Source organism: Microtus pennsylvanicus, chromosome 19 (genome assembly GCF_037038515.1).
Source record: "Microtus pennsylvanicus isolate mMicPen1 chromosome 19, mMicPen1.hap1, whole genome shotgun sequence".
NCBI classification, from domain to species: domain Eukaryota; kingdom Metazoa; phylum Chordata; class Mammalia; order Rodentia; family Cricetidae; genus Microtus; species Microtus pennsylvanicus.
This window is the reverse complement of record NC_134597.1, coordinates 25311122-25331746: the sequence shown is the minus strand read 5'-3', so window position 1 is coordinate 25331746 and position 20625 is coordinate 25311122. Positions and strand designations below refer to the sequence as shown.

Sequence of the window (20625 nt, the reverse complement as noted above, 5' to 3'; positions counted from 1 at the left end):
TGCTGACGAGTTTCCTGCTGGCTTGAACGCACATGCAATAAACCTTGCCTTTTGCATTTCAGTGAGCCAGTCTCCCTGGTGGTCTTTTGGGGTCCCCACAGACTGGGCATAACAAAACAAATAGCTGAATGTAATAAGTAAGGTGATGGATGATGTGAAAGAGGAATTCAATGAAGAAATAAATTAACAGAAAATCAATCTGAAATACTGGAAATAAAAAAACACATACTCAAATTTTCTTTTGAAAAAAAAAAGCTTTGGGGGGAGGTTTAGCAATAGACTGGGTTGAGGAAGGGACAGAATGCCTAAGATTAAAGACAAGGTACAGGAACTGGAACTACTCAGCAAAGACAAAGACAAAATAAAAAGGAATCAGCGGGGATTCCAAGACACACACAGCACTCTGAAAAGATCATATCTACTGATTATACTCAAAGAAGACTCCCATTCTAAAGGCATAAAATACATAATCAAAAGAATTGAAGTGAAAAATTTCCCATGGTTAGGAGAAGAGGTGCCAATACAGAGACAGAAGGCATTTAGGACTCCAGACAATATCACGAAGAACATCCTCTCCCAATATTATACTTAAAATAGTAAGTATTCAGAATAAATGAAGTATGTTAAAAAAGGCAAGAGAGAAAATCAAGTCACATTTAAACGTAGGTCCATCAGAAAAACACCAAATTTTTAATTCAACCTTTAAAAGCCAGAGGGGCTTGGAATTATGTATTTTATGTTCTGGAAGATAAAAGCCACCAAGTCAGACTACTATACCCAGAAAAGCTAGCTGCCATAGTGAGCTCTATGATACAAATAAACTAAAAGATCTTTGACAGCCAAGCACTCCCGCCAAAGATACATGAAGAAATATTTTAGACTGAAGAGAAAAATCAAATCTAGGAACACAGCCATAGGAAATAATAAACCATGCTAGAATAATAAGCAATCAAGAGGGGAAGGAGGGTACAGAAAACAACAACAACAACAATCAAAAACTTTCAATAATGACTCTGAATCTTTTTTATTGTTTTTATTGAGTTATACACTTTTCTCTGCTCCCTTTCTTCCTTCCCTCTCCTGTTCTATCCTCTCCTATGACCCCCACTCACCCAATTTACTCAGGAGATCCCTTCTTTTTCTCTTTCCTATGTAGATCCATGTATGTCTTTCTTAGGGTCCTCTTTGTTGTCTAGGTACTCTGGGGTTGTGGGATGTAGGCTGGTTTTTGTTTTGTTTGCTTTATGTCTAAAAGCCACTAATGCGTGATTGATTACATATTATATTTGCCTTTCTGGATCTGGATTATCTCACTCAATATTGTTTTTTCTAGATTCATCCACGTGCCTGCAAATTTTAAGGTGTCATTTTTTTACCACTGTGTAGTTCTCCACTGTGTAAATGTACCACATTTTTTATCTATTCTTCAGTTGAGGGGCATCGAGGTGGTTTCCAGGTTCTGGTTATTATAAATAATGCTGCTATGAACATAGTTGAGCACATGTCCTTGTGGTATGATTGAGCATTCTTTGGGTATATAACCAAAAGTGGTATTTCTGGGTCTTGAGGTAGATTGTTTCCTAATTTTCTGAGAAATCATCATACTGATTTCCAAAGTTTGCACTCCCACCAGCAATGCAAAAGTGTTCCCTTTACCCCAATCCTCTCCAGCATAAGCTGTCATCAGTGTTTTTAATCTTGGCCATTCTGACAGGTGTAAGATGGAATCTCAGAGTTGTTTTGAGTTGCATTTCTCCAATGGCTAAGGATGTTGAGCATTTCCTTAAATGTCTTTCAACCATTTGAGATTCGTCTGTTGAGAGTTCTCTGTCTAAGTCTGTCCTCCATTTTTTTTTATTAGATTGTTTGTTCTTTTGATGTCAAGTTTCTTGAGTTCTTTATATACTTTAGAGATCAGCCCTCTCTTTGATATGGGATTAATGAAGATCTTTTCCCATTCTGTAGGCTGCCATTTTGTCTTGTTGACCATATCCTTTGCTTTACAGAAGCTTCTTGGTTTAAGGAGGTCCCATTTATTGTTTCTCTCAATGTCTGTGCTACTGGGTTATATTTAGGAAGTGGTCTCCTGTGCCAATACATTCAAGTGTACTTCCCATTATCTCTTCCATGAGGTCCAGTTCAGTGTAGTTGGTGTCATGTTGAGGTCTTTGATTCATTTGGACTTGAGTTTTGTGTATGGTGATAAATATAGATCTATTTTTACTCTTCTACATGTTGATACCCAGTTATGCCAGCACCATTTGTTGAATATGCTTTCTTTGTCCATTTTATAGTTTTAGTTTCTTTATGAAAAATCAGGTGTTTATAGGTGTGTGGATTGATATTTGGGTCTTTGATTCAATTCCATGGTCCTCCTGTCTATTTTTTATGCCAATACTAGGCTGTTTTGATTACTATAGCTCTGTAGTAGAGTTTGATGTCAAGAATTGTGATGCCTCCAGAAGTTCCTTTATTGTATAGGATTGTTTGGGATATTCCAGGTTTTTGTTTTTGTTTTTCCATTTTGAGTATTGTTCTTTTGAGGTCTATAAAGAGTTTTGGTGGGATTTTGATGGATAGTGTATTGAATGTATAGATTGCTTTTGATAAGATAGCCATTTTTACCTTGTTAATTCTGCCTACCCAAGAGCATGGGAGATATTTCCATTTTCTGGTGTCTTCTTCAAGTTCCTTCTTCAAAGACTTGAAGTTCTTGTCATACAGGTCTTCCACTTGTTTGGTTAGTGCTACCCCAAGATATTTTATGTTATTTGTGGCTATTGTGAAGGGTGATAGTTCTCTGATTGCTTTTTCAGCCCATTTATCATCTGTATAAAAAAGGGCTACTGATTTTTTTTTAGTTAATCTTGTATCCTGCTACATTACTGAAGGTGTTTATGAGTTGTAGGAGTTCTCTGGTAAAATTTGGGGGTCACTTATGTATACTATCATATCATCAGCAAATAGTTAGAGTTTGACTTCTTCTTCTCCAATTTATATCCCCTTTATCTCCTTTTGTTATCTTATTGCTCTAGTGAGAACTTCAAGTATTATATTGAATAGTTATAGAAAGAGTGGACAACCTTGTCTTGTTCTTAATTTCAATGAGATCACTTTGAGTTTCTCTCCATTTAGTTTGATGTTGGCTGTTGACTTGCTATATATTGCCTTTATTATGTTTAGGTATGTTCCTTGTATGTCTACTCTCTCCAAGACTTTTATCATGAAGGGGTATTGTGGTGTGGAAGGTCCTATGTATATGTGCTGCTTTTATTGGTTAATGGATAAAGAATCTTCTTTCAGCCAATGGCTTGGCAGAGTGGAGTTAGGCGAGAAAAACTAAACCGAATGCTGGGAGAAAGAAGGCAGAGTCAGGAGACACCATGTAGCTGCCCCTGGAAACAGATGAGCTGGAACCTTACTGGTAGACCACAAGCCTTATGGTAAAATATAAAATAATAGAAATAGATTAATTTAATATGTAAGAGTTTGCTAGGAATATGCTATAGTGATTGGCCAAACAGTGGTTTAATTAATACAATTTCTGTGTGGTTATTTCAGAAGTCTGGGCAGCTGTGAAACAAAAAAGCAGCCTTCTATAACAGTGTTGAATATTGTCGAAGGCCTTTTCAGCATTTAATGATCATATGGTTTTTTCTTTCAGTTTGTTTATATGGTGAATTACACTGATAGATTTTCATATGTTGAACTATCCCTGCATCTCTGGGATGAAGCCTACTTGGTCATGGTGGGTGATTTTTCTGATGTGTTCTTGGATTCAGTTTGCCAATTTTTTATTGAGAATTTTTGTGTCAACGTTCATGAGTGAAACTGGTCTGTAGTTTCCTTTCTTAGTAGTGTTTTTGAGTGGTTTGGGTGTCAGGGTAACTGTAGGCTCTGAATCTTAAAGGTCTCAAATCCACAATCAAAGGTTACAGGCTAGTAGATTGGATGGGTCCAAAATCAGTAGCTATCTATTTGTTACCTCCAAGAAATGTACCCCACCACAAAAGACAGACAGCACCGAGGGTGAAAAGATGGGGAAAGCCTTCCAAGCAAATGGACCTTGGAAACAAGCAGACTGTTATTGGAACGTATGATGTGAAATTCCCAAAGAATCAATAAAAATATTATTTTAAGAAAAAGAAAAGAAATCAGAAGGGCAAGAGGGGTGGGGGTGGCACACACCTTTAACCCCAGCACTCGGGAGGAAAAGGTAGGCAGACCTCTGAGTCTGAGTTTGAGGCCAGTTTGATCTATAGAGTTAGTTTCAGGACAGCCAGGGCTATATAGAGAAAGCCTGTCAAAAAAAAATTTAATTTCTTGAATTAAAAATGTCTAAGCCCAGACAGATTGACTGGTGGATTTTACTAGATCATTAACAAATTAACATCAATGCTTCTTAAACTATTCCACAAAATAGAAAAAGAAGAAACATTACCAAACTTTCTCTTACAAAGCTAGAATTACTCCAGTGCCAAAAACAAATAAAGATGTAACCCAAAAAGAAAATTACAGACCAGTATTCATAATTCACACAGATATTGTGAATCACACAAAAATTCCCAAGATTACCCTGATACCAAAAGCAGATGAAGATGTAAGATAAAAGATAATTGCAGACCAGTATCCCGAATTAACATAGACATAGAAATTCTCAACAAAATACTTCCAAATCAAATTCAAGGGCACATCAAAAAGATGATTCATCATGCTGTTGTTGGCTTTATTTCAGAGATGCATAGATGATTCAATACATACAAATCAACTAATGGTATAAATTACATAAATAATTCCAAGATCAAAAACCATGTGGTCACCTCAATAGGTACAGAATAGACTTTAGACAAAACCCAACATCTCTTTGTTAAAACTCCTGAGGAAACTCAGAACAAAATGAATATATATCAAAATAATAAAGACTATAACAAACCTAGAACCAACGTTACATAAAATGGAGAAAAAACAAAATGTCTCTTTTAAAATAAGGGCCAAGACAAGAGGGTACATATTCTTATTCAATGTGAAAGTCTTAGCTAAAGCAGTAAGTCAAGAGGAGCAAATAAGCAGGATTAAAATAAAAAGGAAGGGAAAATGTCAAAATGTCTATTTGCCCTTGATAAGGTTCTGTGCATAAAGGACCCTAAGGATGTCACCAGAAAACTAGAATAGAAAACACCTTTATTCAAATAACATGTACTTGTTAGGCACTGATAAGCAGCATCAATATTGACCCATTTCTAAAGGCAGTAAACACCACAGTTGGACGTGGTACCTGACTGCCTAAGAGAACTGCCTTTACTTCTGCAGGAAAGACTAAAAGACCATGTAGGTGACTCCAGCAAGATGACGCTCCGTGGGTACTTGCTACCACGCCTGATGATCTGCTCTTGAGTCTCTGCAACCTACATGGTGGGAGGAGAGAATCAACTCCTGCAAATTGTCCTCTGAACTCTACGCATGTGCCATGGCACACTTACATGCCCACACAGAAACTAAAACAAAAAAATAATAATAAGGCATGTAGATGCTTGGCCTTTCCCAGAGAATTCTGGAGACAGAGTGCTGCTTTTGACAATTTTGATATGTAATGTTGCTTCCAAACTTTGCTTCGCAAACAGCATTTGGGATGGGTAGTGATATCAACTTGGTAGGATCTAGACTTACCTAGAAGACAAACAAACTTCTAGGCATAACTATGAGATGTTTATAGATTGGATAATTGAGATAGGAAGAGCCGTCCCAACTGTAGGTGGTACCACTCTGTGGCATGGAGTCCTGAAATAAATAAAAATGAAAAAAGGAAATGAGAAACAACATTTATCTTTTTCTGAATCTTGACTGTGGGTGCTGCCTTACACTCCTGTTACCTGTCTCCTCTACCATGTGGACTATACCCTGTCTCCTCTACCATGTGGACTATACCCTGTCTCCTCTACCATGTGGACTATACCATGTCTCCTCTACCCTGTCTCCTCTACCATGTGGACTATACCATGTCTCCTCTACCATGTGGACTATACCATGTCTCCTCTACCCTGTCTCCTCTACCATGTGGACTATACCATGTCTCCTCTACCCTGTCTCCTCTACCATGTGGACTATACCATGTCTCCTCTACCCTGTCTCCTCTACCATGTGGACTATACCATGTCTCCTCTACCCTGTCTCCTCTACCATGTGGACTATACCATGTCTCCTCTACCATGTGGACTATACCATGTCTCCTCTACCATGTGGACTATACCATGTCTCCTCTACCATGTGGACTATACCCTGTCTCCTCTACCCTGTCTCCTCTACCATGTGGACTATACCATGTGGACTATACCCTGTCTCCTCTACCATGTGGACTATACCATGTCTCCTCTACCATGTGGACTATACCATGTGGACTATACCCTGTCTCCTCTACCATGTGGACTATACCCTGTCTCCTCTACCATGTGGACTATACCATGTCTCCTCTACCATGTGGACTATACCATGTCTCCTTTACCATGTGGACTATACCATGTCTCCTCTACCATGTGGACTATACCATGTCTCCTTTACCATGTGGACTATACCATGTCTCCTCTACCATGTGGACTATACCATGTGGACTATACCATGTCTCCTCTACCATGTGGACTATACCATGTCTCCTCTACCATGTGGACTATACCATGTCTCCTCTACCATGTGGACTATACCATGTCTCCTCTACCATGTGGACTATACCATGTCTCCTCTACCATGTGGACTATACCATGTCTCCTCTACCATGTGGACTATACCATGTCTCCTCTACCGTGTGAACTATACCATGTCTCCTCTACCATGTGGACTATACCATGTCTCCTTTACCATGTGGACTATACCATGTCTCCTCTACCATGTGGACTATACCATGTCTCCTCTACCATGTGGACTATACCATGTCTCCTCTACCATGTGGACTATACCATGTCTCCTCTACCATGTGGACTATACCATGTCTCCTCTACCATGTGGACTATACCATGTGGACTATACCATGTGGACTATACCATGTGGACTATACCATGTGGACTATACCATGTCTCCTCTACCATGTGGACTATACCATGTGGACTATACCATGTCTCCTCTACCATGTGGACTATACCATGTCTCCTCTACCATGTGGACTATACCATGTCTCCTCTACCATGTGGACTATACCATGTCTCCTCTACCATGTGGACTATACCATGTCTCCTCTACCATGTGGACTATACCATGTGGACTATACCATGTGGACTATACCATGTGGACTATACCATGTGGACTATACCATGTCTCCTCTACCATGTGGACTATACCATGTCTCCTCTACCATGTGGACTATACCATGTCTCCTCTACCATATGAACTATGCCACAAACTGTGAGCCAGAATAAACCCTTGCTCTCTTCCTTTGCTTTTGTCACAGCCATGGGAAATTATCTACTACAGTGCTCATACTAATGAGAGCCACACCTGATTCTACATCATCACTTTTAATGTGGTATCATGGAAAAGTCACTGCTCACAGGTCTGCACAGGAGTTGGTATGGAAAAGGAGTGGTCAGTGATGAACTCCTGGTCCTCTCTTTAGCCAGGATCTGAACCACTACCAGTGCATCTGATGCCCAAGTGGTACATTCTTTGTTTCAGACAGACTGACCTAGGGGAGAGCCATGTCCGCTCAGGTTCATCATAGCTGATCATGGTTGAACCCTTTACAGACTCTTGGTGAAGACAGTGTGCCAGAACCTATGAGGCAGAAACTGGCAGTCAGGCTTGGCAAACAGTGTAAAAGCCACAGCTGTAGACTGGCTTGCCACCCACCTGCACCCTGGGAAAAGAGTGTGGCCACCATTGGTACTTCAACAACAGCCCTCATGAAGCCAACCGGCACAGGCGGCAGCTTAGCAGCCACCTTGGAAAGCAATCAGCAGACGTATTACCCGCCTTCTCCGACAGCATGCTAAACAGTCCCGGGGACAGGAAGTCTCTCTAAAGACACCTACCTTCAAGAGTCTGTTAAGGAAATTCAACAAAGGAGTGATGGCTTGGGACTGAAACTTGATTTAGTCATTAACATGCAATGATCTCCCTGGCCTCTGGATCTGAATCTGCAAGGGGCTGGGGGAGGCGCCACCATCCAGCGTGTCAATGACAATAAATGAAATCATGTATTCTCTGTCATCGGAGCTCCCAGAAGTGAGCCCAATATGCATGGCAGGTGGTGTTATTAATGACATCCTCAGGTGTTCTTCAAAGTTTGCAATTAGCATGTAAGGGTAATGGGGAAGCGCCAGCTCCTCAAGACTGCCCCCAAGCAGAGCAGCCCAGCTTGAAAGGAATGGCCTGCTGCTCCAGGCGTTAGCTGGAGGTTTGCCATTTGCACTGGCTTCCTGATGGCGGCTGATACATACAGCTAAGAGAGTTAGTTCCAAGAATATTAATTGATCTCTCCTTATTTGGAGCGAGACTCGCCCATCTCTTCTCCCTACCTCCCTCCTTTGTTGAGTTGATTCAGACAACACTTCCAAAAGCTGCAGGCCCCATCAGCAATGCAGCAGCAGCAACGGGTGACAGCAGCCCCAGCAGTCTCAGAAAAGGCGGCAGCAGGGAGCAGGGTATCACAAGCTCTTTCCTCCTCCAGCTCAGGAAGTGGGAGATCCTGTGCTAAACACTGGCTAGTGGGGGCTGGCTCCCCCAGAATCCCAGAATCTCCAGGAGCCTGGCACCAGGCACGGGAGTCACCATGAGCACACACACCAAATAGAGGGGCATCCAGCTGGCACAGGGAGCTGTCAGGTGACACTGGGGAAGGAAGGACCCCAGTCAGCTTCTGGCTCGCACTGGGAACAGCCGTGACAAGAGCGGAGGGTCTCAAAGCCATAAGGCAGCACCATGGAATTGGACACAATCTCTAGAAGGAAATCCATCTGTCCTTGAGACTCTGAGAGGAAGAATCCTTTTCTGGAAGTCATGGACGGTTGGAAAGAAAAGTACAGTCCTTCCAAAGTATTCAAGCTCTGTATTAGAGAGCCATAAAAGGAACTAGCACATCAATAAATCAAATATTGATGCCAGCAGGCTCTCCCAGCCTTCTGGGTACTGCCAACTTGGCCTGGACTTTAGACAAAACATACAAGTCTATGTCTTCACAGTAGAGAACATTTGAATGGTGCATTAAGATTTGGGGGGAGGGTTAGAGAGATAGTTCAGTAGTTAGAGTATTTGCCACTCCTCCAGAGGACCTGGGTTCAATTCCCACCACCGACATGGCAGCTTACAACTGTCTGAGCTCCAGTTCCAAGGGATCCATTGCCCTCTCCTGACTTCTCTGGGCACTGCATGCATGTGGTACATAGATATATATGTGGGCAAAACACTCATACACACAAAAATGAAATAAAAATCTTTTCCAAAGATTTGAAACCACCCAGAAAAGGCTTTAGGGTTTGGCATTCCTGCCCAAGCTTGCAGATAATCATGTGCTATGAACTCATGCCCTAAGACCACATCACTGGGACAGTGGCCTTCAGGAAAACGAAGAGTCTAAAGGCAAAACATAGGCGCTCTTCCCCTCTCTCCCAGCAGGCCTTCTGTTAAGAGCCTGAGGACTAGGCCCTAGAAGATGGAGCAGGAAAAGTCTCTGCTGCACAAGCAGAAGGAGCAAGGAGGTGGGGTAGGCAGTGAGAGTTCTGAAACCAGATGCCTGGGTGCAGAGAGCTAACCCCATACACCCTACTGCCTACATCAGCTTCAGGGTGCTACCTAACCTTGGTGCCTCTGTTCCCCTTTACAGAAAACAGAGCTAGGCACCAACATTAGTAACCTGGAAAGAATTCAGCATGGCAGTGGCCACAGGTGACAAACAGAAGGTCTGGGGTCCCTCAGGGACAGGCAGAGGCCTATGACAGAGGCAGATGCTTTTAAAGGCAACAGGTGTGGGAGAAAAGCCCATCCTATGTAACTCAGAGATTTTCCTGCAAAGAAAAAATCCCTGGGAACACACAATCCCCAGTCACCAGGCTCCCGCTGTCTTTCCAGAAGTCCCTTCTTCTTTGGTCATTTGGTCGTTTGGATGGTTAATTGGTGGGTTACTTGGTTGGGTTTTGGTTTTGTGACTAATTTGTTTGTTTGCTTGGTTGGTTGGTTTTGGTTTTGATCTTGTTTTTTAACCAGGTTTTTATGTTACCCAGGCTGGCTTTGAACTCCATATGTAATTGAACATGGCCTCGAACTCTATATCTTCTTGCCTCCACTTCCCAAGTGTGTAGTGTGTGCTGCCACTTCAGGCTAGTTAAGGGGTTTGAGACGTCCCTGTCTCCTAAGCCAGAAAAGACCTCCTCTTCCATTAGCCCTGGCTCCTTGGTAGAAAGGGAATCTAAGAAAAGCAGGCAGGGAAGGAAAAAGTGTCTCCCCTCCCTACCCTCTTCCTTCCCCATAGCCAGCAATTCTTCTTTCTCAGGCTCCCCTAAGTCCACGAGACACCTGTTGGGGGCAGCCAAATCTTGCCAGCTCCCACAGCCCCCTGCCATCGCCCCAACTTCCATCCCAGGTTCTCCTTCCCGAGCAAATCTGCACCTGTATTTGTTAATCAAGCCACCGAGGACGCGGTAATTGCCCAGCAGAAAACACGGGTGCAGATGTTAGGGAGCACAGGGGCAAAAGCACTAAATGAGATTCTTGTTTTCCAAACAGAGCCCGAGATTTAATTACAGCCTTTCCAAGTGCTTATTAAAAACCCTTATTTTTTTTTCCTTATTGTTTTCCTGCATGGCGCATATTGAATCAGCCGCTGCTGTTGTCTTGTTTTTGGAGTGTTCATAAAAAGAACCGATGTGGAAAATTGCAAACACAGATTGTACCCAAACAATATCTTCTCCCTTTGCTTGCTCCCTCTTCTTTCTTCCTGCTGAATAACAACATCCGTCTGGGTATTCAGTGCACATCCGGGCTCTTTCCCAACTGTAAAAGGGGTTCTTTGTTGGTGCTCATAGACCACCTTGCAAAGCCCCCAAGAAAGAGCAAAAATGACTGGGTGTGGTGATTCATGTCTGTAATCTCAGAGCTTGGGAGGCAGAGGCAAGAAGGTGAGGAATGAAGGCTATCTTCGCCTTGATAGCTGTAGCGAGAGCAAGGGCAGCCCGAACTACATGAGACCCTGTCTCAAAAAGGCAAAACAGGGGGTGTTGAAATGGTCCAGATGTTAACATCCCCTGTTGCTCTTCAGAAAGACCTGATTTCAGTTCCCAGCACCCATGTTGGGCAGTTCACAATCACATATAATTCCAGCTCCAGGAGACCGAGCATCCTCTTCCGATCTTCTTGGCTTCATGCACACATGCGGCACACACACACATACACACACACACATACACACACACACACACGAAGAGAGAAAGAGAGAGAGAGAGAGAGAGAGAGAGAGAGAGAGAGAGAGAGAGAGAAATAAGCATAAAACCATTTTTAAAGTAATCAAAACAGAAAAGAAACCCAGAAAGAACATATGACCTTGGGGGGAGGGGGATGGAGGAGAAGAAGAGAGAGAATGGGGGGGTGGAGAAGGAGGGGACAGGTACATGGAAGACTTAGAACCTCAGGCCACGGAAGCCAAGATGGAATGCTTCTACCCTCCCGTGGAGAGTGAAGAGACCACTGGCCCAAAGAGGTGACAGGATAGAACTGAGACCAAACTACTTCTCCTGGCCACTGTTCTGAGGTAGCCTTCGGCTCTCTTGATGCATCTGGGGCTCTTACCCACTAAGACCTATGGGCTCCTTTAAGTCTATAAAAGTCTTCATCCAAATAGGGGCCCATCTCCTGACGTCTTCTCGCCTGTATAGTCCATGTTGATAACCAGCTGTGCCCGAAGACCAGACTCAGGATCCCAGCCAGAGAGAGAGCCACGCAGGAGCTCACACACTGAGCTGCCACTTAACTTCTGAATGCCGCTGTCTATCCAAAAAGGAAGCCTGCTTCCCTTTCACAGAAGGAGAAGTACAGATTCAAGGGGCAACAGGGTGGTGTGGGGGGGGAACTAGAGCCTTCCACGTGCCCCCAGGTTCCCACCACAGCCCCCTTACCTCAGTTATACCCCCCACTGTCCCCTACTTGTCACCGTGCAACTTGGAAGTGGAAGCGGCTGTTGAAGGAGAGGCAGCTTGTCCCTTCCCGCTGCTCTGCCGACAGGTGTGGCAGGAGGAGGCGGCAATTAGTGCCAATTTGGAGGACGGATGCAGGCACAGGGAAGGTTTCTCATCAAACAGTGTTTAAATGCCGTTCCTCCTTTCTGTCCCCCACTCCTTAGAAGGCAACGGCATCAGCAGGCTCCTGCCCTCTGCTCTGCTCATTATCTCGCGTTGCTCTGGGGGCCAAGGAAGCAGAGAGGGGAGACAGAGAACGGAGCCCCTGCTTCTCCCTGCTGCCTACACTCGGAGCCCTGCTGAATCACAGCCTGCTGGAGGGGAGGGCCCTGAGTGCCTCAGTAATGGGTCCAAGGCCTTTGTGTGAATGCAGAGAACCCTTGTCATTCCCTGGACTTTGTCTCTGCTCCTCCAATTCTATTTTTTGGCATGGGCATGTATGTCCATGCATGTTCAGATGCATGTGCACATGTGTTACACGTTTGGAAGGCAGAGGTTAATGTTGGGTGTCTTTCTTGATCGCCCTCCACCTTATTTATTGAAACAGAATCTATCACTGTAACCTGGTCTAGCCAGCTTGCCCCAGGGATCCCCTGCCCCCCCCCCAGGATTCCATCTTCATTTCCTGAGTGCTGGATTTCAGGTAGCCACTACACCCACCCAGCTCTGGAGATCCAAACTCAACAAGTGCCCTAGCAACTAAGCCATCCCCAAGCTCCTAAAATTCTGATCTTTAATCTTACTTAAGGATGAGATTTGGGGTGAGGAGAACTATGGGAAGAGATCAAAGCTGGCAGGTTCCCTCCTGAGCCTCTCCAGTCCCAAAAGTGACACTTGGGAGCATTATAATGTCACCAGCCTGCAGGAAACTTTGCCCCTTGGAGGATGTGGGTCACGTACAGGGGGCTAGCTGGGCAAAATGTGGCAAGGTCAGTGATATGAACCGTGGACTCTTCGAAAAGTGGAATTTCTGAGGCAGGAGCTGTATCTCAATGGGTAGAATGCCTTCCCAGTGTGTGCAAAGCTCTGGGTGGGAGCCACAGCGCCACATAAACCGGGCACGGTTGCACATGCATATACTCCCACAAGCAACGGGGAAGGTGGGACAAGAGGATAATTTGTCCAGGGCCATCTTTGACTACATAATAAATTCAAGGCCATCCCGGAATACAAGAGACCATCTTTTTTAAACATGCTACATTTAGTGAGACTCTCCAGGGACAGAATCGCCACCAAAGTCATGGAACTTGGGAGAAAAGGATTGTACCTGATGCTCAGGCGGAGTCTCCCTTTGCTTTCCACTCTCCCACCTCCAGCCGCTGCAGAACTGAGACACTCCCCAGACCCTGCTGAGATGCTGCTCAACATCTGCCTACTGAGATATTGATTCCAGGCCTGGGGGCTGCAGCCTGGGTGATGGCACCCCTCTCCAGAGGAGCGAGAGCACTGTAGGTGGACAACCAGCGCTGGCAGTGGTCCGTGCACTTGTCGCTAGCTTCAGGACTATGAGGCACTGTGATGGTGACCCTGTGGCCAGCAGCAGTTCCCTAGCCTGGGGGCCTTCGAGTCCTTTCCTCTTGCCCAGCTGGTGATACATAGACCTATTTCTCTTTATAAAATCTTTTTTTGTCGGCACCCGGAGCAGCTTCTGTTTCCCGCCTTAGAACCTAGAAACACGTCTCCACGTCCATCTCATGAATGACGCCCACACCACTGAAGTGACCTGTCCAAGGTCCCACCTTAATGACCAGAGTTCTTCAGTGGCAGAATGAAAAGTAGCTGTCCCCTTAAGTCTCCCTGTCCCCCTCAACCCAGATCAGCACACATACACACATGTGAATATGTATGTATAAATACATGAGCTAGCCAGACGCGCGGGCCCTGGTTCACTTTTATTCTGTGGGTCCCAATATACTGAAGGGTTTTGTTCCTGGAACCACCAAGAATCCAAATGCCCCCGCTGCCACCTCTGCACTGTGCTTCGATTAAAGATCTTTCAAAGGAACAAGCTTTCATTTCATGGATGATTCAGAATCTCTGTTTGGAGGAAATTGAGGTTTTGCTGGCCATTTTCCCACTTGAGACGTGGTCGGAGTTCACCATAAAAGCACATAAAGACAAAGTAAGTCAGCTGCTAGGAACCACAAATAAAGGAGCCGCCATGAGAAAAGTCTCTGCCGGGGATGCAGCTGAGATCTGTGTTTCCCTAGGGAGGCTGGTTAACTGTCTGTCACCTGAGATCAGGGAGAGACCCAGCAGACAAAAGTCAGGGAGCAGGCTTCCCAGCTACAGGGAGCTCTGGACCTGGGTTTCCCAGCTGAGGTCCCTCTGAACTTCATGAAGTTGTGCCCAGGCCTTCAACTTGAGCAGAGTTTCTTACAAAACTGGAAAATCCAGTCTATTCTTCAGGAGTGAGAAGCGGCCAGGATTGGCATCAGGAAAGAATGGGATGAGTAAGTTGGTCAACTTGAATTTGGGAACACTCAGGGCCTAGAGAGGTGAGGCCCTAGTGGCGGTGCCTGCAGGACCAGGGCTCAGTCCCAGCACTCATAGGATGATTCTATCTGTAATCCCAGTTTCAGGGGGTCAGATGCCTTCTTCTGACCCCTGAGGGGACCAGGCGTACAGACAGGGCTCATATATACACGTCAGCACAACATTCATACCCATAAAGCAAACTAAGTAAGTCTCAACAATAAAAACTAAGAAACATCTTAGACATTACTGAGGCATACCTTTGGGTGTGTCCATGAGGGTGTTATGTTTCCAGGGAGATTTAACCCTAAGGAGGGAAGACTGACCCTGAATATCGGTGACTTTGCACCATGAGCTGGAGAGTCCAGGGCTAAGTCAAAAAAAGAAAAGGAGAAAGCCACCTGAGGACCTGAATTCTGCACTCTGCTTCCTGATCCACCCAGCTGGGGACATATTCACCTGCCGTAGCTGCCCGCTTCCTGCCACCATGCTTCCCTACTGGCCATGATGGTCGAGAGCCCCTGGGCCAGGAGCCAAAACAAACATTTTGTCTCTTAAGTTGCTTCAGGTCCTCCGTTTATCTACAGCAATGAGAAAGTGGTACCCAGGGTGTGTGACAGATGAGTTTGTTCTCCGGGGACACCTGTCTGGCCTTCAGGGGGTAACCGGTTACTCTCACTCTTCCGCATCTCTTTTCTGCATCTGCATGTGTACAAGGGACACTTTATGAGAAGTAGGATCTCAGGCTTTCTTGGACCGCCAGCGCCCGAATCATAAAATGGAGACTTATTATTAGCGATGGATGCTTTGCCTTAGCCTAGGTTTGTTTCCAGCTAGCTTTTCTAAACTTAAACTAACCCATTTCTATTCATCTGTGCGCCACCCTGAGGCTCGTTTACCTCATCTACATATTGTCTATCCCACTTTCCTGCTTCCTCCGTGTCTGACTGCCCCCCAGCAGGCAGGCCACTGGTGGACTGGCCACTGCCTCTTTTCTCTCTGCCTGCCAGCCCCACCTATCCCTCTTCTGCCTAGCTATTAGCCGTCCAGCTTCTTATTAGACCCACCAGGTGCCTTAGTCAGGCAATGCAAAGCAGCAACACATCTTTATGTAGTTAAACAAATGCAACATATCTTGATGTAGTTAAACAATTATTTGGCAACACATCTATACATAGTCAAACAAATATTCTATTCCACAACACAGTAGCCGTGTCTACTTTGAAAAGATTCCCCAGTCCTACCTGCCCCTGGGCACTGCAGTGCAAGTGTCTCAGACCAGAGGTGTTTCCAGCAAACCTTTCCCTCGTCTCTCTCCATATCCCCGGACCTAGACATGGGATGTAGCATGAGTAGGGTACAGTATATGGTGTGAAAGGGTGGGGCAGGGTGTGTGATGGAGTTAGTTACATAGCGCGGTGGAGTAGGGGTCTTGTGGGTTGGGGTATGTGGTAGGGTGGTAAATGTTGTGTTTGGTGTGCTGGAGTGTGTTTGTAGCTTGGGAGGTGTGTACATATAACTGACCTTGCTTGGTAATTTATCCTTTTTTTCTGAAGTTGTCTCTTCCTTGGCATAGTCCCTAGTGAAACAGCCTTTCCTTTATGAATTGATAATAACTGTTAGGTTGCTGTTGTTTCAAAACTGGGAGTTATTTCTTTTCCCTTTCTGTCTTCTCTGACAGTTTTGGCCAGTTGGTTTTGGTTTTCCGGGTCTGTGCAGTGGGCATTACCAACAATGTCTATGCCAGTGCGCACAAACACACTCCTGCAGAACAGGTACTCAGCCAGGCCGAGGTCGTCACCTCCCCCTCTGCTTCCCACACAGGTGCCCACCTCCATGGAGTAGCCTGGCTGCTCATTGACCTCAGGATGTCAATCACAGGAACTTAAGACCGTTTCAGGCATTGGCGGGGGGTCCCTACTTTCCTGTTCCCTGTATCACATCCTGCAGATATAAATCCAGATTTATATTTGAGAATCATGTCGGTCTCTGCCCCCAAGGAAGCACTGAGCTATTTTACAAGGCTATTATAAGTGTATAAAATACACAGTCCATCCCAAAACCAAGCTGGGTCTCCATCCCAGAGGCTCCCAGGTGAGGCACACCTGGCCCGGCAGAACTATCACACTCTCGCTCATCAAGCCTAGCTCATGGCAGACCCTGCAAATGGGTTGCAAATAAGAACAACATTGGGTGTCAGCTCCTCACCCTTCTTTTCTCATTTATCAACTTAAGCTGTACACTAAGAGAAAAAAAAAAGAGACTGACAACCTAGGAATAGAGTAGGAAGGAACTCTGAGACTGTGGGTTCCAGACACTGGTCACTTCTGTTTCAGACTTTCCCACCATAATGTCACTACAATCCTCCACAGGGCTAGTGATGAGTGCAGACAAGAGGACAGAGCCCGGGGGAAAGTCTCCGGGACCCTGTGCTTCAAGGTCACTGAGAGGCAAGGAGCAGAATGGGGAGGTCTCTAGAACCCTGTGCTTCGAAGTCAATGAGGGGTGAGGACAAGGGTGGTCCCTAAAACTCCATATGCCAGACTCATCCGAAGGATGTAAATAAGAGAAGAGGATTGCAGTGACCTGTCCTGGCTAGTTTTATGTCATCTTGACACAAGCTAGAGTCACCTGAGAGGAGAAAACCTCAATTAAGAAAATACCTCCATTAGATCCAGCTGTATGCAAGGCTGTAGGGCATTTTCTGAATTAGTGATGATTGATGGGGAGGACCCAGCCCATTGTGGGTGGTGCCATCCCTGGGCTGGAGGTCCTGGGTTCTATAAGAAAGCAGGCTGAGCAAGTCATGGGGAGCAAACCAGGAAGCAGCAGCGCTCCATGGCCTCTGTGTCAGCTTCTGCCTTCAGGTTCCTTTTCTATCTGAGTTCCTGTCCTGACTTCCCATGGTGATGAACAGCAATGTGGCTGCATAAGCCAAATAAACCTTTTCCTCCCAAGCTTGCTTTGGCCGTGGCCTCTCATCATAATAGTAACCCTACTAAGCTATGACCCCAGGTTGTAAGTTCACTAGGAGGATCTGGGCAGGAGGAGGGGTCCCCAGGACTCTGCTGTAAGTTCCCTGGAAGGGCAGAGACAGGAGGAGGGTGTCCTCAGGACACCAGGCTCCAGTTTACTGTAAAGCAGCAGGCAAAAGAAGGTTGGGATCCTTAGTGTCTTCAGGACATGCTCAGAAAACTGCACAGGTTACCCCTCATAAGCCCTCAACCCCAGCCATAGGGCTCCCTCATGGTCGCCAAGGATAATACCCACTATGACTGGCTACCCATCTCCCGCATCCATAGCTCCCTCCTTCTCTTTCAGATCTCAGGATTCTCAGGCGTGTCTTGAGGGGCTCACAGACCCCACGGCCCTGGTGCCATCTGTTTCCAGCTGCCATTGTCATCACACACTTCAGTCAGGACACCCCCGCCCCAGCCGCCTGGCCTCTTTGCCCATCACACAGAGAGATCCCGCAGCCCCTTCCTCTGCTCTGGGTCAGAGCCACAAGCCCCTTTGCTCATCACGTGTTTCACCTCTATCCCTTGCCTTCTGCCACACCAACACCCAACTTGATTTGAGTTGCTATAGCGGCTCAGCCACAATTATTAAGCCTTGACTCCAGTGCTTAAGGACGTGGGTCTGCACGCTCCAGTTTTGGCAGGGGCACACCCTCGAGGCTGGTAAACATGTTGGGCACAGGTCACTGGCAGAAATCCCTTGTGGGGATTTCTGGGTTTTCCCACAATATGGAATTAGAGTAAATATACAAGATGCTTGATGTTTCTCAAAGATGCCTGCCTTTCTCTGGTGCTGTCTGCTACCCACTCAGCCCAAGTGTTCTGTTTATCTGTGCTGGACTCACTTAGTGGCAGTAGGACCAGAGAGCGGGAAAGTAGCCCACTACTGGTCTGCCTGACTGCAAGGCAGGACCCTGCCATCTCTTCTCCATCCATGAGAGCGGTTTGGTCACTGCAAATGGACTCTATGAGCCTCAGTGACACTCACTGGGAACCGCCTTTTTTTCCCCACGGCAGTGAAGTCCTTTCTTGGCGTCAAGCCCTCTGTCATCATGTCTGATCGTCTCTCCAGTCTCAACTCCTCCTTCCTCCTCAGCCCTCAAACCCTGCCCCGCCCTCTGATCCATTCTCTGCACTTACTGTGATTCCCGATGATCAAACAGACTTCTGCCCTCCGCACCTGCACACACAGCATCCTGACGGTGCCGCTCACTCCCTAGTCTAGCTGAATTCTACACAGCCTTCAAATCCCAGCTTAGATCTTTCTCACTCATTTATATACATAAATAAAGGTAAGCCGTGTTTTCAAAGGAAAGAAAGGAATCCCGGTGAGGTGAACAAGGTTCTAACAGAAACATTCCTGAAGGCTAAGAGTGCCTCTGAAAGGGGCTGCCTGATGGAAGTGCCCAACTGGTGCCCCTGAGTCTGTAGGACATCTTTGCCCATGCGGGCAGCAGAGAGGTAACTTCCACAGCAGCAGCGGGTAGGCTCCTGACCTGGAAATGCCAGCCCTCGCTCAGCACTCCAAGAGGTCAAGCCTTGCAGAGCTGAGGGAGAACCAAAGTTCTGAACTGGATGCAGAACGGCATGACTAGATTGATCTAGTCCACATCCAGCTGGGAACCTCGGTTTGTGATGTTCCCAGGAAGTAGTGTGGGAAATTCATCCCTGGTTCCTCTGCATCCAAATTGCTCAGTAGACCAATTCCATCGGGGGAGAGAGGGCTGTGAACCAGTCGAGACTGGAGGAGTAAGAAGACAAGGGGTCCAGACACCAACGAATTCTTCCTGGGGTCTGGGGATGAGTGTGTCCGCCTCTGCAAAACTCCAGGAGAGCCGTCTTCCCTCCATCCAAATGTTGTTTTGACATCTGACAGGGACACAGCCTCCGAGGCACCTGCATGCGGAGATATCCCCGAGGCTGCTTCCAGATGACCAGCTTACAGTTCTCCATCTTGATGGCATATCTCGCTCCAGTCAGAAAGTCCCAGCAGCCTCCACTACAAACTCAATCCAGGAGAAAACTTTAATTCCTTTCTAGGTTTTAGAGTGATCTAGTTTCTTCTCTTGCCTCTTCCCTGCCTCCGGCGTCTTTGATCTAAATATTTATGACGTCATGGTCCATTAACATTCCCCTCAGGACATCTTTAATAAATATGCTGGGGGGGGAGCGGCAGCTTGAATATTAAACATTAAATTTATAAGACACATAATCCTCCTAATTAAGTTGCATTTGGTCCTGTGCATTCGATTAGGGGAAGGGGCGGGGGCTAGAGGAAGCAGAGTCTACTGGAACAGCTAGGGAGTCAGTGTGGAGCTTGGCCGTCTTTCACATTTTACCGGTCCCCTCGTCTGATCTTCAGGACACGCAGCCTGACAGAGTTTCTGGGACCAAAGCCAGGAGCGAGGCAGGACAGAAAATAGATCTCCTTCTTCCAGCCTTATGCCCCCTTTCCCCAAACACAGACCAGACTTCACACAGGGAGCCCAGCCAGAGAGCAGGGACTCCTCCAACAGCTCAAGCTGTCCCAGGCCTGGTGTTGACATCCCCAGCCTAGGGTGGTAAATTCCTACCAAGGCCAAGCCATCTCATCACAGAGCCCCTGTCCACACTTCCTCTGCACATCTCTTCCTACCCTGTGACCCCGAAGTGCCAGGTCACAGCATTTTATAGGGAACCTGCCCCGCCCATTAAATCCAACAATTTAAGGGCTTCCTTCTAGCCTGATTAAAGGGCCCCTCAAGTAATGTCCCTTGGGTGGTATCCTAACGGAGCCATGGAATAGCCTGTACCACCTATTCTCCCTAGAAAAAGTCCCTCTGTGTCCCCTCACTTACCGCTGTATCCCACCACTTGCTAGTCAGCTTTCCAGTCTGCAGAAAACACCCAGGTGGAGCAGGCCATGTCCCGTGTGGGCTGTGATCCACAGGCTGCTCCCAAGGTACGAAAGCAGGTGACCTGTTACTCCGCACCTGGGGACCTCT

The 20625-nt window shown here is 46.2% G+C and overlaps 1 long non-coding RNA gene across 1 annotated transcript in view; it reads right to left on the bottom strand.

Annotated features, from left to right (window-relative positions):
* LOC142838474 (uncharacterized) overlaps positions 1-5714 on the bottom strand; it is a 36114-nt gene extending 30400 nt beyond the window's left edge. The window contains exon 1 of the long non-coding RNA XR_012908578.1: positions 5668-5714. This is a non-coding gene — a long non-coding RNA (uncharacterized LOC142838474). The remainder of the gene's footprint in view (positions 1-5667) is intronic.
* Between the last annotated feature and the right edge of the window lie 14911 nt (positions 5715-20625).